This window comes from Pleurodeles waltl, chromosome 9 (genome assembly GCF_031143425.1).
Source record: "Pleurodeles waltl isolate 20211129_DDA chromosome 9, aPleWal1.hap1.20221129, whole genome shotgun sequence".
NCBI lineage: Eukaryota > Metazoa > Chordata > Amphibia > Caudata > Salamandridae > Pleurodeles > Pleurodeles waltl.
The window spans coordinates 455,731,953-455,758,710 of NC_090448.1; positions in this window are offsets into that span (position 1 = coordinate 455,731,953).

The window sequence follows — 26,758 nt, forward strand, 5'->3', positions numbered from 1 at the left end:
GATGGAGGATTTCTAAAGGCAGGGGTCACCTCAGCTCAGGACACCTTAAGGGCTGTCCTGACTGGTGGGTGACTCCTCCTTGTTTTTGTCATTATCCTCTCCCGCCTTGCCGCCAAAAGTGGGGGCAGTGGCATGAGGGGCAGGCATCTCCACTAGCTGGGATGCCCTGGGGTGCTGTAACAAAAGGCATGAGCCTTTGAGGCTCACCGCCAGGTGTTACAGTTCCTGCAGGGGGAGGTGAGAAGCACCTCCACACAGTACAGGCTTTGTTCCTGACCACAGAGTGACAAAGGCACTCTCCCCATGTGGCCAGAAACTCGTCTGGTTGTGGAAGGCTGACAGAAACTTGTCAGCTTAGCACTAGGAGTCGGACTGGTATTCAGGGAGCATCTCTAAGATGCCCTCTGGGTGTATTTTACAATACATCCCACACTGGCATCAGTGTGCATTTATTTTGCTGAGAAGTTTGATACCAAACTTCCCAGATCTCAGTGTAGCCATTATGGAACTGTGGAGTTTGTGTTTGACTAACTCCCAGACCAAATACTCTTTATGGCTACCCTGCATTTACAATGTCTAAGGTTTTGCTTAGACACTGTAGGGGCATATGCTCATGCACATATGCCCTCACCTGTGGTATAGTGCACCCTGCCTTAGGGCTGTAAGGCCTGCCAGAGGGGTGACTTACATATGCCACAGACAGTGGGAGGTGGGCATGGCACTATGAGGGGAGTGCCACGTCGACTTAGTCTTTTTCTCCCCACCAGCACACACAAGCTGGGATGCAGTGTGCATGTGCTGAGGGAGGGGTTCCCAGGGTGGCATAAGGCATGCTGCAGCCCTTAGAGACCTTCCCTGGCATCAGGGCCCTTGGTACCAGGGGTACCACTTACAAGGGACTTATCTGTGTGCCAGGGCAGTGCCAAATGTGGGAACAAAAGTATAGTTTAGGGAAAGAACACTGGTGCTGGGGCCTGGTTAGAAGGGCCCCAGCACACTTTCAATCATAACTGGCATCAACAAAAGGCAAAACGTCAGGGGGTAACCATGCCAAGGAGGCATTTCCTTACAGTATCCAAGGCCAATATTTTGGGGAAGTGGAGTCTGGACAGTCAGAGTCACCTTATTTTTTGTGTTTTAGGGTATGCCAAAAAATATACAGGTTGCACAGGAAAATTCTTACCAATAGCAGTCAGACATTTACAGAACAGTTGAAATAAAGATGTTGAAATCTGAACCAGGTATATGTCCAGACACACGGAAAATGCTCAGGACCATTTAAATTGATTTCCATAATTCTTATATAGTTTTAATAACTTTTCATTAGGTTGTGGTTTTTATACTTGAATGTTATCTTATTTTCCTGTTTTTGAAAATGTTTATGACAACGCTAATCCCTATTTTAGTAGTATAATTTGTTTTAATAACTTGCATTATAAACTACTACTACATTCATATCTCTGCATCATGTGCCTTGGTCCGCTAAGGCCAGTTTACCTATTGATACTTTTGTCCAGCATACATAGTAATTCTGATTAAGCATTGGGTTAATACTCCTACTTTGGAAGTCTATAGCCAACTTGAAGTTCATAGGTTTAAATATTGTTTTCACCAATATGCCTTTTTATCCTTTTTTACTATACTAATTAATAGACAGATTTTGCTAAGATGCCATGTAAAACTCTAGTACAATGTGTTGGGCATTCGCCCGTATAAGTTTGCATTGTATGTAAACATGATTACTGCCTCTTTTTTCCACAGAGGTAGTGTTCAAAATTTAGATTTTGTTTTAAATGAAGATTGTAACCCTACAGACAATCGATTCCAGCTTTGCATGCTTCCATGGTCAGGTGCAGAGGTCAAAGAGGTGCCCAAAACACATAGGGGGTCATTACAACATTGGTGGTAAAAGCCACTTACCGCCTTGCAGAAGACTGCCAATACACCGCCGCGGCCGCGGAATTCTGCCACAGCTATTATGACCCACATCTCGGAATCCGCCGATATTCAGACACCCACACAAGTCCGCCACACCAAAGGTCAGTGATAAACTGGCGAAAACAAATCCTCCATCGTCACGCCAACAGAAACACGCCCATGCTATTACGACCCACGAATCCACGCAGCGGTCTTTCAACCGCGGTATTCCATTGGCGGTACACACCACCGCGCTCAAAATACACACACATCTCCAAAACACCGCCACATTGGACAATTCGAAATACACACACCTGATACACATGCAAACACCACTCCCACACACCCAATTCAATATAAAACACACACCCACATCACCCACAAACCCCCTACGACCCAAAATTAGAGACGAAGGCGACAGAGAGAGAGAGCACAGCAATAGACAACCCCACCACACAGATGCACACAACACCATCACCCACACAACATCCACGCACAAAACACCCCACACCACTACACATCACCACACTCATCACCGCATACACCACCCCACACATCACCTACACCACCCCATGGCACGCCAAAGACACCCCAGGTTTTCGGAGGAGGAGCTCAGGGTTATGGTGGAGGAAATCGTACGGGTAGAGCCACAGCTATTTGGATCACAGGTGCAGCACACCTCTATAGCTAGGAAGATGGAGCTATGGCGAAGAATCGTGGACAGGGTCAACGCAGTGGGACAGCACCCAAGAAATCGGGAGGACATCAGGAAGAGGTGGAACGACCTACGGGGGAAGGTGCGTTCCGTGGTCTCCAGGCACAACACAAACAGATGCAATAATCATGCTTTTATACGTCACCAGACAGGAGGGTCCAGACATCTCTACCCCACCCACAGAAGAGGCCCACAGTGATGACAGCAGCTCTGGCCAACTGGATTCAGATGACCAGCCCGGACCATTGTGGGCCTCGGGACAGTCGGTTACCCCTCGCACAGGAACAGCCCAACACTGACCTTCCACCCTCTGGTAACACCAGCACAGCACCCACCCAGCGGGCCCATACCTGCGTACCCAGGACATGTCAATCAGTTGTGTGTCCACCACTACAGGGAACCCAGGATAACCCACCACCCGAACAACAACAGGGACCTGGGGGCAGTGGTAGTGGGCACACGGTCCAGGAGACGGAGGCACAGGAACACAGGGGAACTGGGAGGGTTGCTGTGCGACAGGGGGCGGACAGGCCAAGGGAACCCACTCTCCACGAGGCCCTCTCCTCCATCATGGGAGCATACCACCACTCCCAGGAGACGATGGCTACGGTCCTGGCCAAGTTTCAGGAGACCCAGCGCATGCAGGAGGAACAGTATTTGGGGTTCAGGGAGGAGCTCAGAACCATCAACTGCGCCCTGGGCACCATCGTAGGGGTGCTGAAGGACATACAGAAGACCATGAGGGACACCGTGGCACTCCAAGGGGCCCCTGACACTAGCCTGGACGATGAACTGCCCACCACCTCCGCCGGCGCTAGTGGACAGGACGCCCTGCCACAGGACCACCACACCAGAACCCCAACCCCTGCAGACGGAGAACAACCCTGCAAGTGGTCCCTGAGATCCAGGAACAGGACAGAGCAAGATGGCAAGACCTCCGCCAGGAAATGAGACCACCCTGATTGTCATCCCACTGTCCCACTTTGTTACCCTGTCCAGATTGGAACTGCCCCAGCTCCACTTCCTATGCCCATATGGGCAATGCACCTGTGAGACTAATAGACTGGACTCTGCCATGGACATTCCTCCACCATCACCATTTTGCCACCCCCTCCAATAATTAGCACTTCAATAAACACTCTTGAACCACAAAAAATCTGGAGTCAGTCTGTGATTTAGAAAATGTGTATTATCTATGACAATGACAAAAAACGTTGGAAAATGTAATGTCAACATACCTATGTTACACATCACAAGCCCATGAAGGATGCAAGCAGATGACACACGTTGGTAACCACACCTGTGAAACCATAATGGAAATGTACCACTCAGTTAGCAAATACTACTTCAAATTGACAGACAGGATAGAGGTTGAAGTGTCAAAGTAAATGTAATAGTAAACAAATTGTTCTCACCTGTGTGTCACTGGAAATATTGCTGTATGACAGAGTCCCTCTTGTCAATGACTTCTTCCTCTGCTTCCTCCTCATCACTATCCACAGGCTCCACAGCTGCCACAACACCGTCATCTGGACCATCCTCCTGCAGAAAAGGCACCTGTCGTCGCAAAGCAAGATTGTGAAGCATAGAGCAGGCGATGATGATCTGGCACACCTTCCTTGGTGAGTAGAATAGGGAACAACCTGTCATATGGAGGTACCTGAACCTTGCCTTCATGAGGCCGAAGGTGCGTTCGATCAACCTTCTAGTCCGCCCATGGGCCTCATTGTAGCGTTCCTCTGCCCTGGTCCTGGGATTCCTCACTGGGGTCAATAACCATGACAGGTTGGGGTAACCAGAGTCCCCTAATAGCCACACACGGTGCCTCTGGAGTTGACCCATCACATAAGGGATGCTGCTATTCCGCAGGATGTAGGCGTCATGCACTGAGCCAGGGAACATAGCATTTACCTGCGAGATGTACTGGTCTGCCAAACATACCATCTGTACATTCATCGAATGATAACTCTTCCAGTTCCTGAACACCTGTTCACTCCTGTGGGGGGGGGACCAAAGCCACATGGGTCCCATCAATGGCACCTATGATGTTAGGGATATGTCCCAGGGCATGGAAGTCACCTTTAACTGTAGCCAAATCCTCCACCTGAGGGAAAACGATGTAGCTCCACACATGTTTCAGCAGGGCAGACAACACTCTGGACAACACGTTGGAAAACATAGGCTGGGACATCCCTGATGCCATAGCCACTGTTGTTTGAAATGACCCACTTGCTAGGAAATGGAGCACTGATAGCACCTGCACTTGAGGGGGGATTCCTGTGGGATGGCGGATTGGTGACATGAGGTCTGGCTCCAACTGGGTACACAGTTCCTGGATTTTGGCACGGTCAAACCTCTAGGTGATGATTAAATGTCGCTCCTCCATTGTCAACAGGTCCACCAGCGGTCAGTACACCGGAGGATTCCGTCATCTCCTCACATGTCCCAGCTGATGGTGCCTAGGAAGGACAACAGCGACCACAGAGTCAACCAATTCTGAGGTATGTACCCACAGCTACACAGAACACGACATAAAATACAAAATTCTTCCTGTATGTGTGTTGAGTCCAGGCCTAGGTATGTGTAAATGAAGCCATGTGGGCCCCTGAAATGGCGGATGCCTGACCTGTAAAGTGGGACAATGGGATGTGAGGTAACTGCGCTGGCGTTGTACACCTTCGCGGTAGGCGGTCGTAGACCGCGGCGCAATGCTGCCTTGGTTAACATTGGACCCTATGGTTCCCAGGAGCCAATGACGAAGTGTGCCAGAGGTGATGATACGCACCGCTGCCGACGTCACCGCTGCGGACTTGACCGACATTTTCTATCTGTTCAATCACTCAATACCTGATCTTCGACAGGAGAGGACCTACACTGCAAGTGCTGCTGTGACCTCGGTCTGGAAGAGACAATGGCACATGCGTCTGGGGAAAGGGCCCCTGCCTTCACTGCACAGGAGTTGGAAAAGCTCGTGGACGGGGTCCTCCCCCAGTACACGCTACTCTACGGTCCTCCAGACCAACAGGTGAGTACATAGGGTGCAAGTTGTATGGGTTATGCCTAGGTGGAGAGGGCTGGATGTAAGTGGGAAGGGGGCAGAGTTCCGCGAGCATGAAGGAGTGTGATTGCATGTGCCACATGGCAAGGGCAGGGATGTGGGCCACTCACTTCGACGGTGCTGTTACTAATGACTTCTCTTCTTCCCCTGTACATGTCATGTAGGTCAGCGCCCACCAGAAAAAGGATATTTAGCGTGCCATTGCCAATGACGTCTGGACCCTGGGGTTCCACCAGACGGAGCACCCACTGCCGTAAAAGATGGGAGGACTTTCGCCGCTGGAGCAAGAAGACAGCGGAGGCTCAGCTGGGGATGGCCTCCCAACGTGGGAGGGGTGCCCACCGCACCATGACCCCCCTGATGTTCCAGATCCTGGCGGTGGCCTACCCTGAGTTGGATGGGCGCATGAGGGCATCACAGCAGACACAAGGGGGTGAGTACACTCTCATTTTGCTGACTTTGCGCGCAGTGGATGGGTCTGGGTGGGGGAGGAGGGCTGTGGGTTTCCCTAGGCCAGGGCGAGTTCCGTAGGCTAGGCCCCTCCGGAATGCAGGCTATGTGCCACTCCACCCCACCTCTGTAGAGTGCCAAGTACAGGTATACATGCCCCTGTGTCATCTATGTGGGCAGATGACACTCATAGCCATGTAGGCCATATCCCAGGAACAGCATCTGTAGAGGCCAAGAGCACGGCGTAGTGCAGTGGGCTGCTGTGTCTGTATTGTCCGCCAACGGTAGCGGTAAGCCATGCACTCAACCTGTCTTTCTTCTGTTTCCCCACCCCTTTTTGTGCTCTCCCTGTTCTTTTCTGCATCAGCATCATCAGGCGGAGGTACAGTGGCACCGGAGCACGAGGGGGCTGCATCCCACATGGCCATGGAGGGCCACACCACGGACTCAGAATACACCAGTGGGACCGAGGGCGAGGGGAGCTTCACGTCGGTCACCGGATCAGCAACCAGCGACACGGACTCGTCCTCTGATGGGAGCTCCCTTGTGGTGGCGGCACCATCTGTGCCCCCCACTTCTACAGGTACAGCTGCCACCCCCCCTATCAGCACCGCCCTCCCAGCAGCCCCTCAGCCTTCGCTCCGTGCCCGCTCATCCAGGAGGGTGGGCATCACCTTCGCCCCAGGCACCTCAGGCCCTGCCCCTGTCACCCCTGCTGCCCTCAGTGAGGAGGCCATTGACCTCCTCAGGTCACTCACTGTTGGGCAGTCTACCATTGTGAATGCCATCCAGGGTGTAGAAAGGGAGTTGCAACACACTAATGCATTCCTGGAGGACATTCATTCTGGTCAGGCTGCCCATCATCGAACCCTGCAATCTCTGGCCTCAGCACTGATGGCAGCCATTGTCCCTGTGTCTAGCCTCCCCCCTCCAACTTCCTCCACCCAGACCCAATCCCCTGTACCCCAGACTATCTCAAGCACACCATCAGACCTGCCTGCACACACGTCAACACACAAGGGCAGCTCAGGCAAACATAGGCACCACACATCCCACAGGCACTCACAGAAGCATCACCCACATACAGATACAGCAACATCCGCTGCCTCCACTGTGTCCCCCTCTCCGTCGTCTCCCTCCTCCCTCCCAGTGTTGTCTACACTCTCACCTGCATGCACTACCACTACAGCCACTAGGACTTGCACCAGAACACCCAGCACCACACCCCGCTCACCTGCACTCACCACCCCCACTACCATTTACACGTCCCGTGTGTCCTCTCCCAGTGTGTCTATGATGCCCCCTCCCAAAGTACACAAACGCGGGCACACACATACCCCCAACATCCATCCACCTCATGACAGCCTCCAGAACATGCACCTGCACCCAAATCATCTAAAGTTACACCTCATACAACCACCTCCTCTTCCTCCACTCCCAGACCCCCTCCAGCTACCTGTCCCAGTGTTCATCAGAAACTTTTCCTGAGCAACAATGACCTCTGTCCCACCACCCCCACCCCTCCAATTCATAGGTCCTGTACTAGCACCTCAGCCCAAAAAAGTTCTGTACCAGTGGTGCGTGTTAGAGGTATGTGGAGTGCACCGGGCGCCAGGGCAGCCAGTGTGACACGGAGCCAAAGCACTGCCAGTCCACCCCCTGTAAAGCACCAGAAGTTGGACAGTGCCCGACAGGAGAGGGGGAAGACTCCTGCCGGCAAAGCCGCTCACAAGGGTCCCGGGGGGAGTGTCGAGTCAGCTGTGACTCCTCCCAAGGTGGGGAAGGGGCAGAAGAAGTCTCCAAAGTCTGGGAAGAGCAGCACGGCAGAGAAGGCTGCCATCCTCCCCACTGGCCAGGACGCCACCGCCAGCCCCATCGTCACTGGTCCGGAGACCACCGCCAGCGTCAGTGCCCTAGAGGGCAGCACTATCGTCACTGGTCCGGAGACCACCGCCAGAGTCAGTGCCCTGGAGGGCAGCACTATCGTCACTCGTCCGGAGACCACCGCCAGAATCAGTGCCCTGGAGGGCAGCACTATCGTCACTGGTCCGGAGACCACCGCCAGAGTCAGTGCCCTGGAGGGCAGCCCTATCGTCATTGGTCCGGAGACCACCACCAGCGTCAGTGCCCAGGAGTGCCCCGGCAGCCACAGCCCCACTGGGCACTGAGGGACCGTCATGCCACACACCGTTGAACAGGTCAGAGGCAGCAAAGTCAAGCCCGATGAACAGGGCAAGCACCGCTGAACAGGTCAAAGACCGCCAGGGCAAGCACCGCTGAACAGGGCAAAGACCGCCATGGCAAGCACCGCTGAACAGGGCAAAGTCCGCCATGGCAAGCACCGCTGAACAGGGCAAAGACCGCCATGGCAAGCACCGCTGAACAGGGCAAAGACCACTGAACAGGGCAAAGACCGCCATGGCAAGCACCGCTGAACAGGGCAAAGTCCGCCATGGCAAGCACCGCTTAACAGGGCAAGCACCGCCAACTCAAGCATCGTTAGCCCATGTGCGGCTGGGACAGTGACGGAACTGGGACCGTCACGGGGAGCGTGATGCACTCTGGGCACCAGTCCCCCTCCAGAACCAGTGGAGAACAGCATCCACTACCTGAATCCTTAATAGGATGAGGCACTCTGGGCAACAGTCCCCCTCCAGAACCAGTGGAGAACAGCATCCACTACCTGAATCCTTCACAGGATGAAGCACTCTGGGCACCAGTCCCCCTCCAGAACCAGTGGAGAACAGCATCCACTACCTGAATCCTTAACAGGATGAAGCACTCTGGGCACCAGTCCCCCTCCAGAACCAGTGGAGACTGTTATCCACTTGAGAGTCTGTGGCTTTGCACTCCCCAGGAACAATCAGTGGGCAAACCACCCACTGTAGGGACTTGAGAGACTGTGGCTTTGCACTCCCCAGGATAACGCAGTGGGCAACCCACCCACTGTAGAGACTTGAGAGACTGTGGCTTTGCACTCCCCAGGATAAAGCAGTGGGCAAACCACCCACTGGAGAGACTTGAGAGACTGTGGCTTTGCACTCCCCAGGATAAAGCAGTGGGCAAACCACCCACTGGAGAGACTTGAGAGACTGTGGCTTTGCACTCCCCAGGATAAAGCAGTGGGCAAACCACCCACTGGAGAGACTTGAGAGACTGTGGCTTTGCACTCCCCAGGATAAAGCAGTGGGCAAACCACCCACTGGAGATACTTGAGAGACTGTGGCTTTGCACTCCCCAGGATGGTCCAGTGGGCAACCCACCCACTGTAGAGACTTGAGAGACTGTGGCTCCCCAGGATACATCAATGGGCATGGAGCCCCGTCGTGGATCTGGCGTGGTGCTGTCATCCAGCTGAGGTGCCCCCCCCTTCCCTTCCCCCTGAGGTGCCTGTTGTATTTCTATCTGATGCCCCTGCAGTGTTCTCTCCGTTTCTGGACAGGTATCGTGTGTGGGCCTCGCCCATGCATTGTGGGCCCAGTGGTCCACGGACATTGAATTGTGCATACCTGCACTACTAATCGTGATGTATATATTTGGAATGTGTATATATTTATGTATATTTGGGCATACTCTATTTTGATACATTACAATGGTTGTACTCATTTCCTTTTGTCTTTGCATTCTTCCGGGTGGGTTGGGGGTGGTTACTGTGATGTTTGGAAATGCATTGGTGTGTGTGTTGTAGTGGGTGAGGGTCGGGGTGGGAGCGTTGCGTGTGTGTGTGTCCCTGACTTTTGCCTCCCCTATGTCGTAGGTGCAGTACTCACCTTTGTCTTCGGCGCCGCCGTTGCTGATGTTCGTAGAGGATCAGGAAGACAAGCGCAGGGAGTATTTGGAGTTCTGGCTCCATGGTGCCCTCCTTCCTCGTGGAGTGTGTTAAGGTGAGCGTTTTCGCATTGCAAAAGCTGTTTCCGACGTGTTTTTATCCTCGGTGAATCCGCCCCGGAAAATGTGGCGGATTGGCCTGTTGTAATACTGTGGGCGATACTTTGTCTTCCGTCTGTCTGTTGGCGGTGACCGCCGCGCTGCTTGTCTGTACCGCCGTGGCGGTCGGAGTGTTAAAGTGGCTGTCTATGTTGGCGGTTTCCGCCACGGTCATAATTCCCATTTTGGAACGTGGCAGGATTGAAGACAAAATTGGGAAACCCTGATTGGCTGGGATTTGTGACAACCAATCTCTTTATTTGCTGTCAAGAGACATGGCTGATAGAGCCGCCGCATGTTAATGGTTACACTACATATAGTGTTCCTGCAATTAAATCTCCGGCGGGCAGGCCCAAGGGAGGATTAGCTACTTTTGTTTCTGTATTGGTAAGGGGTGTGAAGGTTTGTGTAACTGCTACATCCCCCTATTTTGTGGCCTTAACCCTGAAACTTTTGGAGCCATTTGATGTGCTGCTGGTTAATTACTATAACAATAATTTTGACCACTCAGACACTAGCGTGATTGATTGCCTTGAAATGACAATACATCAGGCCCTGAATGCAAGTAAGAAGGATTTAAGAATAATCTGGGCTGGAGATTCTAATATCCATCGTTGTGAACTAGAGCTCTCAGATTGCTGTGGTCTCTATGACGAAAATGATCGTTCTATCCAGCATTTTAAACATTCTCCTTATGGGAATGCTTTGAATCGCCTGATAGCAGCCAATTTTTTGTTCTTTCCGATTCCACTGAATGAGGGGGGGTACCGACGTTTACAAGAGGCAACACTCAGACCACTATTGATTTTGTTATATATTCTAAGGAGCTTGCTTCCTTTTTTGGGAAATTTAGGGTGATCATAATCCGCTAATTATAGAAACAAGTTTGGGTTTGAATAATGCCTCAAGAAAAGAGAAGCGATTATTAGATATGAACCTCTTAGCATGCAAAGGTCTGACTATTGAATGGGGGAAAATAGACAGCACCAATTTCCTCAAAGATTTAATTATGAATAAGTGGTCTGATGTTATGACAACTTTGGACGAAAACAGTACCCCTCAAGAAATTATTTATGCTTTCGCATCTCTGACAAAGTATATGGCCGGAAAATTACAGCGTCCTAGCACAGATAAAGTGAGCGCCACTCGATGGTTTAACCATGCATATACTACTTCTTTAAAGAACTTGAAGAAAACAATTAACTTTTTCCCTCAAGATCGACAGGCCATTAAAATTGCAAGAAAGAGATACAAGGATGCACTTGCAAGCAGAAAGATCGAATTAAGGGATCATACCTGGGAGGATTTGATTGAGGCCAGCAAAAATAGAGACACAGCTGCCTTTTGGCGTGTGGTTAATTCTTTACTGTTGTATGAGAAGTGCAAAATCGCCACGGACACTGTAATTCCGGCACAAGTCTGGGTGATTTATTTTTCGAAAACTTTTGCAATAGAGGATGAGGTTTTAAAGGACGATATGAATTGCTTCATGGCTAAAAATAATCCCCCAATTAGCGTGGCTTTCATTAACACTATAGACGTAAATGATGTAAAACAGGCCATTTTAGACTGTCCACCGGAGAAAGCCCCTGGTCCAGACAGGATCCCTGCGGATTTATATAAAGCATTACCAGATTTGTGGGCACCACTGCCTACTAATGTCTTGAGATCTGCTATGACAGCCCCATTAGTAGACACCTGGAGAGAGGCGATCATTGTCCCAATTTTTAAAAAGGGGGATAGTGCAGACTCATTATGCTATTGACCAATCTCTCTTTTGGATAGCTCGGTAAAGATCTTAGGCCGAGTGATCCTAAATAAATTGGAAAGCTGGGCAGTGGAGACTAACTGTCTTTCAGATGTGCAGTTTGGGTTTCGACCAGGGTTGGGTACAGTCGAACAAACACTCAATTTGACTTTGATAGTACAGAAATATACGAAAGCCAAAAAAGGGTGTGTGCATTTAGCATTTATAGACTTATCATGTGCTTTTGACACGGTTAATCGTGAAAAACTGTGGATGGTCATGTTAAAAATGGGGGTGGATAAGGACATAGTTGTCTTACTTAGCAGACTTCATGCATGCACCTCAGCACGAGTCCGTTACTCCCAGGAGGGGGATCTAACAGAGAAGTTTGCTTCATTAAAAGGGGTAAGACAGGGCTGCATGCTGGCCCCCTTTCTTTAAATAAATGGCCTAGAGAAATTTCTCTCTGAGAAGGGGAAGGATCTTCCAAGCATCAGCAACTCCCCAATTCCAGTACTGCTTTATGCGGATGATGCTGGACTTATTTCAAGGACAGCAAATGGACTTCAAATTTTATTAAATGCTTTTAACGGTTTTATGGGAAATCTTGGTCTTAAAATCAATCGACTAAAGTCATTCGTAATGAAGAGTGGGCCAAAGCTAGCAAAAACTAAAAATTTGTTCGGGAGGGGGAAGAAATATTTAAGGTTACACGTTTTACGTATTTGGGGGTCCCGATTGATGTTGATTTTAATTGGAAGTTTTTAGTAAACGTACGTCTAACACAATTTCAAAGAGCTATAGATGCTGTTTTTAGATTTTCTGAAAAAGTGGGGGCACAAACCTATAAAAGAGATGATGACTGTATTCTGTAGGAAATGCCTTTCTATCGCGACATTTGGAGCAGGGGTCTGGGGCTATGTTGATTCATCAAGTATCCAGGTTGTAGAAAACAAGTTTTTAAGGAGGTTATTAGCAGTCCCGCAATCAACTTCGGTAACGTTTTGTCATGATGAAGTGGGCTCGAGGGTTATATCTGATTATATAAAGCTCCAACCAGTATTACTCTGGCTAAAAATCTGGGCAAATTCGGAAGCTCACTTATGTAGGAAGGTAATACAGGATTGCCTCTTGTTAACGAGATCATTGGATATATCCTGGCTAAGATATGTGCGCTCTCTGTTTTTCTCCCTTGGAGTAGGGGAGCTTTTTTCTAACCCGAATTCTGTAACAAAACGGGATATAAAAAAGGTAAAGAAATTTTTTGGGCAGCAAGTATGGGATCAAGAGCCAAACTCATGCTTAGAGAGAAACCAGGAAATGACTCAACATCAGCAATTACAACCGATGTTATAACTGGTTATTACTAGCTCTGAGCAGCAAAGGTTTTTACTTACCAGGTTTCGCCTGAATACATTACATTATTTGGTAGCATTCCCTTCCTGTGGTACTTGGTTTAAGAACCTCCCACCATGTTGCTGTGATGGAAAATCATCTCAAAGCACGTTGCACTTTACACTTTTTTGTAATTTTTATATCATACCAAGAAAACAGTTTTTACGTCCTGTTTTTTTAGCTAAAAGTATTAGATCTAGTCAGTTTGCTTATTTATATTTGCACAAGTTGGGAGATGCAGAGACAATACAGGCTATGCTGAATTATATATATGCTGCTCTTGGAATTCGGAATTTGTACTGATAAGGTTTTATCTGTTTTTTTAATTCTGTATGGCTGTATTTATTAAATGTCTTTTATGGTCTACTTGCACCGAATAAAGTATTGAAGAAGAAGAAGAAGAATTCCCTTTTTTTTCCGCCGGTCTGTTTGCGGTATTACCGCAGCTTTAACAACGTCCGCCAGGGTTGTAATGACCCCCATAGGCTTCTATGGAGAACAGGGGTGCTGCGGTTCCAGTGTGCCAGCAGTTAAGTACCCGCGTCCTCGGAGGTAGACCAGGGGGGTTTTGTGGGGCACTGGGGGGACACAAGAAGGCACAGAAAGTACACCCTCAGCGGCACAGGGGCGGCCGGGTACAGTGTGCAAACAGGCGTCAGGTTTTGTATAGGAAGTAATGGAGGGACCCGGGGGTCACTTCAACAATGCAGGCAGGCACAGGGGGGGCTCCTTGGGGCAGTCACCACCTGGGCTAGGCAGAGGGTCACCTGGGGGTCGCTCTTGCACTGGGGTTCGGTTCCTTCAGGTCCTGGGGGCTGCGGGTGCAGTGTTGGTTCCAGGCGCGGTCAGGGGGAGCCTCTGGATTCTCTTTGCAGGCGTCGCTGTGGGAGCGTAGGGGGGTCGTCTCTGGTTACTCACGGGCTCGCAGTCACCGGGGAGTCCTCCCTGAGGTGTTGGTTTTCTGCAGGTCGAGCCGGGGGCGTCGGGTGCAGCATGAGAAGTCTCACGCTTCTGGCGGGAAACGTGAAGTCTTTAAAGTTGCTTCTTTGTTGCAAAGAAGTTGCAGGTTTTTGAACAGGGCCGCTGTTCACGGGAGTTTCTTGGTCCTTGGGTGCAGGGCAGTCCTCTTAGGCTTCAGAGGTCGCTGGTCCCTGTTGGATGCGTCGCTGTTGCAGTTTCCTTCGAAGTTGGGAGACAGGCCAGTACGGCTGGGGCCAAAGCAGTTGTTGGCTCCGTCTTCTCTGCAGGGCTTCAGGTCAGCAGTCCTTCTTCTTTGTTTAGGATGCGGGAATCTAGTTTCCTAGGTTCTGGGGAGCCCCTAAATACTGAATTTAGGGGGGTGTTTAGGCCTGGGAGGGCAGTAGCCAATGGCTACAGTCCTGGAGGGTGGCTACATCCTCTTTTTGCCTCCTCCCTGTGGGAAGGGGGGGCACATCCCTAATCCTATTGGGGGAATCCTCCACTCTCATGATGGAGGTTTTCTAAAAGCAGGAGTCACCTCAGCTCAGGACACCTTAAGGGCTGTCCTGACTGGTGGGTGGCTCCTCCTTGTTTTTCTAATTATCTCCTCCAGCCATGCCGCCAAAAGTGGGGGCAGTGGCCGGAGGGGCGAGCATCTTCACTAGCTGGGATGCCCTGTGGTGCTGTAACAAAAGGGGCGAACCTTTGAGGCTCACCGCCAGGTGTTACAGTTCCTGCAGGGGGAGGTGAGAAGCACCTCCACCCAGTACAGGCTTTGTTCCTGGCCAAAGAGTGACAAAGGCACGCTTCCCCATGTGGCCAGCAACATGTCTGGTGTGTGGCAGGCTGGCAAAAACTAGTCAGCCTATACTGGAAGTCGGGTTGGAATTCAGGGGGCACCTCTAAGGTGCCCTCTGGGTGTATGTTACAATAAATTGCACACTGCCATCAGTGTGCATTTATTGTGCTGAGAAGTTTGATACCAGACTTCCCAGTTTTCAGTGTAGCCATTATGGAACTGTGGAGTTCGTGTTTGACAAACTCCCAGACCATATACTCTTATGGCTACCCTGCACTTACAATGTCTAAGGTTTTGCTTAGACACTGGAGGGGCATAGTGCTCATGCACATATGCCCTCACCTGTGGTATAGTGCACCCTGCCTTAGGGCTGTAAGGCCTACTAGAGGGGTGACTTACCTATGCCACAGGCAGTGTGAGGCTGGCATGGCACTCAGAGGGGAGTGCCATGTTGACTTAGTCATTTTCTCCCCACCAGCACACACAAACTGTGAGGCAGTGTGCATGTGCTGAGTGAGGGGTCTCCAGGGTGGCATAAGACATGCTGCAGCCCTTAGAGACCTTCCCTGGTATCAGGGCCCTTGGTACCAGAGGTACCAGTTACAAGGGACTTACCTGAGTGCCAGGGTTGTGCCAACTGTGGAGACAAAGGTACAGTTTAGGGAAAGAACACTGGTGCTGGGGCCTGGTTAGCAGGGTCCCAGCATACTTTCAAATAATAACTTAGCCTCAGCAAAGGCAAAAAGTCAGTGGGTAAACATGCCAAGGAGGCATTTCCTTGCACAACCCCCCCCAAACGAAAGAGGATGAGACTAATCTTTCCCAAGAAAGTCCTCATTTTCTAAGTGGAGGAACCCTGTAGGGATATGGACCACCTCAACAGTTTTGGGTTTTCTCCTTTCATTTGCATCAGCCATCTGAGAGGTCTATGGTCAGTCTGAACTATAAACTGAGTACCAAAAAGGTATGGTCTCAACTTCTTCAGGGACCAGACCACAGCAAAGGCCTCCTTCTATATGGCACTCCAACGCTGCTCCCTGGGGAGTAACCTCCTGCTAATGAAAGCAACAGGCTGGTCAAGGCCATCATCATTTGATTGGGACAGGACTGCTCCTATCCCATGTTCAGAGGCATCTGTCTGCACAATGAACTGCTTAGAGTAATCTGGAGCTTTTAGAACTGGTGCTGTGCACATAGCTTGTTTCAGGGTGTCAAAGGCCTGCTGACATTCACTATTGATCCATACGCCTTCACAAACCTCCTATAGTACCCAGTCAAGCTAAGGAATGCCCTGACTTGAGTCTGAGGTTTTTTGAGCTACCCAGTCAGTCCAGAATAGTCTGGATTTTGGGTTGGAGTGGCTGAACTTGGCCTTCACCAACAAGGTGTCCCAAGTAAACCACAGTACCCTGCCCTATCTGACATTTAGATGCCTTGATAGCGAGGCCTGCTGCTTGCAGGACCTGCAAAACCTTATTCAGGTGGACCAGGTGATCCTGCCAGTTGGAGCTAAAGACAGCAATATCATCAAGATAAGCTGCACTAAAGGACACCAAGCCAGCAAGGACTTGATTCACCAACCTTTGGAAGGTGGCAGGGGCATTCTTTAAGCCAAAGGGCATCACAGTAAACTGGTAGTGCCCATCGGGTGTAGAGAATGCTGTTTTCTCTTTTGCTCCTGGTGCCAATCTTATTTACCAGTACCCTGCTGTCAAGTCAAAGGTACTCAAGTATTTGGCAGCACCCAATTTGTCAATTAACTCATCTGCTCTTAGAATGGGATGATCATCAGTCTTGGTGACAGAAGTAAGCCCTCTGTAGTCCACACAGAACCTCATCTCTCTCTTGCCATCTTTGTGTAAGGTTTGGAGACTAAGACCACTGGGCTAGCCCAGGGACTGTCAGAGTGCTCAATTACTCCCACCTCCAGCATCCTGTGGACTTCCACCATGATGCTTTCCTTACCTTGATCAGACTGTCTAAAATTTTTGTTTTTGACAGGCATGCTGTCTCCTGTGTCCACATCACGGGTACACAGGTGTGTCTGACCAGGGGCTAGGGAAAAGAGCTCAGCAAACTGCTGGAGGCCTTGCCTGCAGTCAGCTTGCTGTTGGCCAGAGAGGGTGTCTGAGTAGACCACTCCATCTACTGAGCCATCTTTAGGGTCAGAGGAGAGGAGATCAGGGAGAGGTTCACTCTCAGCTTCCTGGTCCTCATCTGTAACCATTAACATGTTTACATCTGGCCTTTCATGAAAGAGTTTGAGGCGGTTCACATGGATCACCCTTTTGGGGGTCCTGCTAGTGCCTAGGTCTACCAGGTAGGTGACCTGACTCTTTCTCTCTAGCACTGGGTAAGGGCCACTCCATCTGTCTTGAAGTGCCCTGGGAGCCACAGGATCCAGAACCCAGACTTTCTGCCTTGTCTGAAACTCAACCATAGCAGCCTTTGGGTCATACCACATCTTCTGGAGTTGTTGGCTGGCCTCAAGGTTTTTGCTTGCCTTTTCCATGTGCTCTGCCATCCTTGAGCGTATGCCTAGTACATAGTCCACCACATATTGTTTAGGCTCATGGAGAGGTCTCTCCCAGCCTTCTTTTACAAGAGCTAGTGGTCCCCTGACAGGATGGCCAAAGAGAAGTTCAAAGGGGGAAAACCCTACTCCCTTCTGAGGCACCTCTCTGTAGGTGAAAAGCAGGCATGGCAAGAGGACATCTCATCTCCTTTTGAGTTTTTCAGGGAGCCCCATCAATGTTGTGTTAAACCTTTCCACAGGTCCATTGGTTTGTGGATGGTATGGTGGGGTGAATGTGTAAGTCACCCCACATATGTTTTAGGTAAGCTGACATGTAGTTGGTACATCTGTCAGAAACCACCTCCTTAGGAAATCCTACTCTGGTAAAAATACCAATGAGTGCTTTGGATACTGCAGGGGCAGTAGTGGACCTAAGGGGAATTGCTTCAGGGTACCTAGTAGCATGATCCACTACTACTAGGATATACTGATTCCCTGATGCTGTGGGAGGTTCAAGTGGACCCACTATATCCACTCCCACTCTTTCAAAGGGGACCCCCACCACTGGAAGTGGAATGAGGGGGGCCTTTGGGTGGCCACCTGTCTTACCACTGGCTTGACAGGTGTCACAGGAGGCACAAAACTCCTTCACCTTCTGGGACATATTGGGCCAATAGAAATGGTTGACTAACCTCTCCCATGTCTTGGTTTGTCCCAAATGCCCAGCAAGGGGAATGTCATGGGCTAAGGTCAGAATGAACTCCCTAAACTCCTGAGGCACTGCCACTCTCCTAGTGGCACCAGGTTTTGGATCTCTTGTGTAAAGGAGTCCATCTTCCCAATAGACCCTGTGGGTTCCACTGACATTTTCTTTGGTTTCCTCAGCAGCTTGCTGCCTTAGGCCTTCAAGAGAGGGACATGTTTCTTGTCCCTTGCACAGTTGTTCCCTTGTGGGTCCTCCTGGGCCCAAGAGCTCAACCTGATAAGGTTCTAACTCCATCGCTCAGTTCCCTCAGGGGATAGAACGTCTTCCTGAGAGGAGAGGTTCTGCTTCTTTTTCTGTGCTGAAGCTAGTTCTCCAGTCTTCTTTCCTTTTCTCTTGGAAGGTTGGGCCATTATTCCAGACTCCAACACTTCTTTTTCACCCTGAGCCTTGCAATGTGCCCTTGTCTTGACACACACCAGTTCAGGGATACCCAGCATGGCTGCATGGGTTTTGAGTTCTACCTCAGCCCATGCTGAGGACTCCAGATAATTTCCAAGCAGACAGTCTACTGGTATAGCAGAAGAGACTACCACCTGTTTCAGGCCAGTGACCCCTCCCCATTCTAAAGTTGCCATAACCATGGGATGTACTTTAGTCTGAGTATCAGCGTTGGTGACTGGATAAGTTTGTCCAGTCAGGTATTGTCCTGGGGAAACCAGTTTGTCTGTCACCATTGTGACACTGGCACCTGTCTCCCTCAGGGCTTCTACTCTAGTCCCATTAATAAAGAGCTGCTGCCTGTATTTTTGCAGGATAGATGGCCAGGCTGCTAGTGTGGCTAGGTCCAGCCCACCCTCAGAGACTAATGTAGCTTCAGTGTGGACCCTGATTTGCTCTGGGCACACTGTTGATCCCACTTGGAGACTGGCTATTCCAGTGCTAACTGGAGTAGTAGTAGAAGTGGAACCTTTCTTGGAACAGGCCTTTTCTCCAGTTTGGTGTCACTGCTGATTACAGCTATGACACCAGGCCTTTTTGGGATCAAAGTTTTTACCCTTGTACCCAAATGAGGATTGTGAAGAGGCTTTGGATCCACCCTACTGAGCAGGTTTTTGGGGCCCTGTAGAAGACTCTTTACTTTTTCCCTTTGATGTCTCAACACTCTTCCCATGGGGAGTCTTTGTGACCCCTTTCTTTTGGTCACCCCCTGTGGAAGTCTTGGTCACCCTAGTCTTGACCCAATGGTCTGCCTTCTTTCCCAATTCTTGGGGAGAAATTGGACCTAGGTCTACCAGATGCTGATGCAGTTTATCATTGAAACAATTACTTAAAAGGTGTTCCTTGATAAATACATTATACAGCCCTTCATTATCATTTACACCACTGCCATTAATCCAACCACCCTGTGTTTTGACTGAGAAGTCAACAAAATCAACCCAGGTCTGGCTCGAGGATTTTTGAGCCCCCCTTAACCTAATCCTGTACTCCTCAGTTGAGAATCCAAAGCCCTCAATCAGGGTAGCCTTCATGAGGTCATAGGATTCTGCATCTTTTCCAGAGAGTGTGAGGAGTCTTTCCCTACACTTTCCAGTGAACATTTCCCAAAGGAGAGCACCCCAGTGAGATTTGTTTACTTTTCTGGTTGCACAAGCCCTCTCAAACGCTGTGAACCATTTGGTGATGTCTTCACCATCTTCATATTTTGTTACAATCCCTTTGGGGATTTTTAGCATGTCAGTATTCTCTCTGACCCTATTTAGGTTGCTGCCACCATTGATGGGAGCTAACCCATCTCTTGTCTTTCCCTTTCTATGGCTAGGAGCTGTCTCTCCAAAGCCAATCTTTTGGCCATCCTGGCTTGCAGGAGGTCATCTTCATTGAGGCTGCCCTCAATGCTTCCAGAGTTGCTGGACTCCCCTGTGGGAAAAGCAGCATCTCTGACTATCACTTGTGGAGTCCGGGTTTGAGGAACCCTGGGCTCCCTAACTAGGATAGGAGGGGGGAAATTCTCCTCCAGGTCACTAGTTTCCCCCTCTGTAAGGTTGTCTTCAGAGGGGTGGTCTTTAGCAAACTCTGCCAAAAGCTCCTGGAGCTGTACTTTGGTAGGGTTTGATCCAGTTTTTTATTTTACAGAGAGCACTTAACTCTGACATCCTAAGATGCAGGTAAGGGGTGAGGTTGAGTTCCACCACCATCTCATCTGTGCTAGACATTATTCCTCTAAAAGTTGGGATACTTTTTAAGAATCTAAAAGTATCTCTAGAACTTAATCCAAACCTTTACAAAACTTTTAAACTCTAAAAGAAATGCTAACAGGGACTTACACAAGACCCTAGCAGGACTTTTAAAAATTTAGAAAAATAGCTCAAATTGCAAAAATCTGTTTCTAATGACAATTTTTGGAATTTAGTTGTGTGATCAGGTATTGGCTGAGTAGTCCAGCAAATGCAAAGTCTTAGACCCCACCGCTGATCCACCAATGTAGGCAGTTGGCTCTGTATATACTATTTCAAAGTAAGAAATAGTGTGCACAGAGTCCAAGGGTTCCCCTTAGAGGTAAGATAGTGGCAAAAATAGATACTTCTTGTTGGACTTTTGCTTATGCAGGGTCATCCCGAATCATTTTGCCTCCTGCCTCCTATTTTTTTCTGACCTGTCGCTGTTGGCTTTTGAACTCTGAGCACTTTCCCACTGCTAACCAGTGCTAAAGTGCATATGCTCTCCGTGTAAATTGTATGTAATTGGTTTATCCATGATTGGCCTATTTGATTTACTAGTAAGTCCCTAGTAAGGTGCACTAGAGGTGCCAGGGCCTGTAAATCAAATGCTACTAGTGGGCCTGCAGCACTGGTTGTGCCACCCACACAAGTAACCCTGTAATCATGTCTCAGACCTGCCACTGGAGTGTCTGTAAGTGTATTTTTAAATTGTAAATTCGACTTGGCAAGTGTACCCACTTGCCAGGCCTAAACCTTCCCTTTTCTTACATGTAAGGCACCCCTAAGGTAGGCCCTAGGTAGCCCCAAGGGCAGGGTGCAGTGTATGGATAAGGTAGGGCATATAGTAATGTGGTTTATATGACCTGACATTGAAATACTGCCAATTTCGTTTTTCACTGTTGCAAGGCCTGTCTCTCTCATAGGATAATATGGGGGCTACCTTTAAATATGATTAAAGTGTAGATTCCCCTAGAGAGTAGATGGACATGTGGAGTTTGGGGTCCCTGAACTCACAATTAAAAAATACATCTTTTAGTAAAGTTGATTTTAAGATTGTGCGTTTGAAAATGGCACTTTTAGAAAGTGAGCATTTTCTTGCTTAAACCATTCTGTGACTTTGCCGTGTTTGTGGATTCCCTGTCTGGGTCAGTTTGACAGTTGGGTTGTTTTTCACCTCGCGTTAGACAGTGACACAAAGGGGGCTGGGGTGTAACCTGCATTTCCTGATTAGCCATCTCTGCTAGGAGGGAGGGGTGGAGTGGTCACTCTCATCTGAAAGGACTGTGCCTGCCTCTGACAATGCCGGCTCCAACCCCCTGTTGTGTGTCTGAGGCCTTGCCTGGGCAAGGCAGGATTTCACAAGTAGGTGTGAGTCCCCTTTGAAGAAAGGTGACTTCAAAGACTAAAATGGGTATAAGAAGGGCACCCAAATCTACAGACTTTAGAAACACTTCTGGAACCAAGAGGAACCTCTGCCTGGAGAAGAGCTGATAGCTGAGGAAGAAGTGCTGCCCTGCCTGTGACTGTGCTTTGTGGAGCTTTCCTGCAGTGCTGCTTCTGCCAGAGTAAGAGGGCAAAGACTGGACTTTGTGTGCCTTCCATCTTGTGAAGAAATCTCCAAGGGCTTGAGTTAGAGCTTGCCTCCTGTTGTTTGAAGTCTCAGGGACAGCAAAGACTTCTCTCTGCCAGCACCTGGAGTCTCTGGAGAGACTCCTGCCCCGACAAGTGGTGCCCTATCCAGTCCCTGGGCCCTTGAAAGGAAAGCTGGTGGAATCCAAGGAAATCGACTTCGGACGACTCCGGACTGACGCCGCTGCTGAATCCGGTAACGCCGCCTGCACCGGACGCCGTGACCTTCGCTGGAACGCGATGCTCTTCGCAGGCCCGACGCCGCAGCAGCCCCGCTGAAGTTCACGACTCCGTGGAAGTCGCTTCACCACGTCATGACCGACGCCGCTTGAAGTGCACGGATTCAATGTTTCGCACAGACGCCGCAACCCCGACTTCGCGCCTCGGCTTGTTTTCACTCTTCACCAAAGGTACTGTACTTGGGGGTCTACACGACTCCGTGTCTGGCGCCGCTGGTGTCAGAAAGCAGGAGTCACCTCAGCTCAGGACACCTTAGGGGCTATCCTGGCTGGCGGGTGGCTCCTCCTTGTATTTCTAATTATCTCCTCCAGCCTTGCCGCCAAAAGTGGGGGCAGTGGCCGGAGGAGCGGGCATCTCCATTAGCTGGGATGCCCTGTGGTGCTATAACAAAAGGGGCGTGCCTTTGAGGCTCACCGCCAGGTATTACAGTTCCTGCAGGGGGAGTTGAGAAGCACCTCCAGCCAGTTCAGGCTTTGTTCCTGGCCACAGAGTGACAAAGGCACTCTCCCCATGTGGCCAGCAACATGTCTGGTGTGTGGCAGGCTGGCATAAACTACTCAGCCTACACTAGAAGTCGGGTTGGAATTCAGTGGGCACCTCTATTGTGCCCTCTGGGTGTATGTTACAATAAATTGCACACTGGCATCAGTTTGCATTTATTGTGCTGAGAAGGTTGATACTAGACTTCCCAGTTTTCAGTGTAGCCATTATGGAACTGTGGAGTTCATGTTTGACAAACTCCCAGACCATATACTCTTATGGCTGCCCTGCACTTACAATGTCTAAGGGTTTGCTTAGACACTGTAGGGGCATAGTGCTCATGCACATATGCCCTCGCCTGTGGTATAGTGAACCCTGCCTTAGGGCTGTAAGGCCTGCTAGAGGGGTGACTTACCTATGCCACAGGCAGTGTGAGGTTGGCATGGCACTCAGAGGGGAGTGCCATGTCGACTTAGTCATTTTCTCCCCACTAGCACACACAAGCTGTGAGGCAGTGTGCATGTGCTGAGTGAGGGGTCTCCAGAGTGGCATAAGACATGCTGCAGCCCTTAGAGACCTTCCCTTGCAACAGGGCCCTTGGTACCAGAGGTACCAGTTACGAGGGACTTACCTGAGTGCCAGGGTTGTGCCAATTGTGGTAACAAAGGTACAGTTTAGGGAAAGAACACTGGTGTTGGGTCCTGGTTAGCAGGGTCCCAGCACACTTTCAAATCATAACTTAGCATCAGCAAAGGCAAAACGTCAGGGGGTAACCATACCAAGGAGGCATTTCCTTACAACATACATTATACATTTCGGAGATAAGCAATTACATCTGATGGACAGGTTTAACCGAACATAAAACCAACGCTGGATCTATCTACTAAGAAACACTCATACCCACATTCCTTTCCCACCATCTTGCCCCTGCTAGCTCCTTTGGTCTAGCTCCCTCCTTTACGGGCCTCACCCATTTCTTCTCTTCTCACCCCTCTCTTCACGGGCAGAGGGTGGTGTTCCACTGGCCCCATAACTTCTCCCATTTCTTGGGGCAGCCCCTGCTTTGATGAACTACCTTCTCCACTCTACAACACCAGTCCATATGTGCAGCCCATTCCTCCACTTCCGGCAGATGTGAAGCCCCCCACGCCCTTGCCACATTTCTCTTGGCTACCACCGCAGCTACATTTAGCCAAATGCGTTGATATTTTGTCCATGTACCATCCCTGGGGATCAACAGGAGTAGCCATTTAGAATCCTAAGGAACTGTGACTCCTATAACTCTTGACATTTTATTCACCACTTCTCTTTACCCCCGTATCTGAGGGCCAGCCCTTAGAATGTGATAGAATGTCCCCGTCTCCCCTCACACATATGTCTGATCGAGTTTGTCCCATCCTCTGCAACTGCACCCGGGAGAAATATGACACATGCAGAATACGAAGCTGCACCAATCAGAATCGGATTACAATTTCCCTGGCGCTTTTTGAGGGCGTCCGCCCATTCATCTTCATCCATGGTTGCTACATTCTCTGCCCATGCCGTTCTCTGCCACTCATTTGGACTGGGGGAGTTATTTATCAGTTTCTTGTAAATTGTTGAGATTGCCTGCCCCAGCAGCAGCTCCGTGAGGACCCTGTCTTCTAATAGTGTCATCTCTAAGCTGCTCCCCCTCTTGGAGGTGTCTGCAGAGCGCGTGGCCCCGCCGGGTATATATTTTTACTGTTCAGTCTCTTGCATCTGGAACTCTGTCTGCAGACCCTCGAAGTGTATCAATGCATTGTCTCTCCAAGGTTTCCCAGATGTTCTATCCCTGTCAGTGCCCATTTGGAAAACCCCTTCATTGCGCTCACTTCCTTCAAATAATCACCGGTCCATAGTGGAATGCGTGTGGACAGGGTCTCCCATTCACCTAGGTATCAATTTGCCTCTCTCCAAGCCCATACCACTATCATGGTGTGGGTCAGCAAATGTCGTCCCCTCCGAAGGCTATATCCATGAATATACTATGCCGATAGCTCTAACTCAAGCAAATGCGAGACCTATTGCATTGCAAATGCTTGTTCTCCTTGTCTGCTTTTAAGTCTTGCTGCAATACATCTTGCATAGTTTCATCTGAGTCTGCTGTTCTACACAAGCTGTGTTCAATTTTATGTACAAAATCATACACTGTCAAACTCATCTCAGTTATTCTGTTAGTAGACTTGTGAATTGATGGAAAGGCATTTACAAAGTTTTAATTGGTGAGAGCCCATCCGGATCTCACACCTGGCAGCCAGTGAAAACTGAAATTGAAACGGATCCCTATCGGAACCTCTATTCATGTCCTTAACTTTACAGGCAAAATGACTGATCGATTTTGAACACTGACTGTAAAAGTCGTTAAGGTAATCCATGTCAGTGATGTACTTCCTGTTTATATTTTGTGTTTTACTTAATCCCATATTTCTAAAAGTATTTGTGTTTCTATATTTCTTTCATGCAGCATATTACTCCTAAGTACTGTAAACTGAGCTGGCTGAAGGTATTGCCAGTTCCTCACAGTGACTGTGCCTGGGACATTAAGCTGTTCAGAATACATGCTCCCCCAATCCTTAGCCTCTCTGCAGATCGCACACAGCAATGGTCAAGTGTGCCAGTTGTAATTGCGATTTTATACAAAAGTCTGTGGAAGAGGTATATAACAGTCAAAATATTGATAGCCGACAATAAAAAATAAAATGCAGGGCTTATAGGTGAGTGGGTACATTGTGTGTGTAGGTGGGTGGTGAAGTGAATGCAATACAAGGAAGTACATATGGAGACAAGAGTGAAACGAGTGGTGCGTTAGAGGAAGAGGATGTGGTATGAGATATGCAGATGGATGATTTCAGAAAGATGGGGGAAAAGGGCTCCATTGTGTAACACAGGGCAGAGGAAAGAGGGGTGAGGGAAGAATGGGAGTGTTTGAGGCAATCAGCATGCTACTTACACACACCTCATAATGATTAATTCACAGATTCATATTTCTAGAATTGAAACAGTTTCAGTTTTAATTTTTCACTGCAAAAATCATTGTTGTTACTCAATTAGCTGATACTGCTACAATTATTGGCAGTGCAGGTTCGTTGATATGTGGTAGGTCTGGATGCAATTACTGAAAGTTCAGTGAAAGACACCAAAATACTGGCCAATGGTATGCGTTGGGAAGCATGGGACTTTAACTTACATGTTTTGGGCCCCAACCTTAATTATTAAGACCACACCACTTAGTAAAGGATTACTAGTTATGTTTCTTAGGCGACACCCCTTTTCGAGGCCCCACACTTTTTTCAACCCATTTAAAGCCCTGGCAATATAATCGGACGGCTGTACTGCTACCCCTCACATCTGCTGAGAGCTGATACACATGTCCCCCCCCAAAAAAAAAAACCTGACAAAAACGTGTGATAAGGTGTGCATCAGGTCAGTAATTGGTGCAGGAGTCATGCTATATCTCTTCTTCTTTTGTAGTGTACCCGCCCCCCCCCCCAAGAAAATCCATACAGAACTTTACTTCAAGTTAAAAGAAAAACATGCCTGCACTGGTGACAGATGGGGTGAGCTCTTGTTGTGCCTCTTGTAGAGTTTCACCCACAATGGTTGTCCATTCTACCAGGATCTGCTCTAGTGCTGCTGGTGTCTGTTTTGGCAATCTTTATTGGCACCCCATGACCGCCTTTGATACGCATCTCTCACTACCAGCCTCCAACAGTGCCCCTCATCTCTTAATAGCCTCCTTTCATATTTATTTAATTTCTTTTATAGCGCTATTCTTCCCGAAGTAGTGTGTCAGAGAGTTTAACATCACGCACACACATACTATGCAGAGACAAGGAATCATACTAGGTTGTAACTCAATGTACAGGTAAAGGTATGTAGGGCATTGAAAGTTACAAGGAATAGGAGTCACAGATCATCCATATTGGTAGGTATTATATGTTATGTTGTTTGCACTAATAAGAATGTGTTAGCACCTAAAA